A 338-nucleotide genomic window follows, 5' to 3' on the forward strand; every position below is an offset into this window, starting at 1 on the left:
TTGCCCCCGCTCCGGCGGGGGCACCGCTCCCTGCGACAGCGGCGGCCACAGCCGGGAAAGGGCCCCGGGAAGAATCGGATCTGCTCTGCTCACCCTGAACACAGCCCGAGCTGCGGCCGCGGGGAGAGAGGGGATGGGGTGGGATAATGGGATAATGGGATGGGATCCATGGGATGGGATGGGATGGGATAATGGGATGGTGATGGGGATGGGGATGGTGATGGGGATGGGGATGGGGATGGGGATGAGGATGGGATGGGATGGGATCCATGGGATGATATGGGATGGAATAATGGGATGGGATAATGGGATGGGATATGGGATGGGATATGGGATGG

The sequence above is a fragment of the Geospiza fortis genome, unplaced genomic scaffold (genome assembly GCF_000277835.1).
Source record: "Geospiza fortis unplaced genomic scaffold, GeoFor_1.0 scaffold68, whole genome shotgun sequence".
NCBI lineage: Eukaryota > Metazoa > Chordata > Aves > Passeriformes > Thraupidae > Geospiza > Geospiza fortis.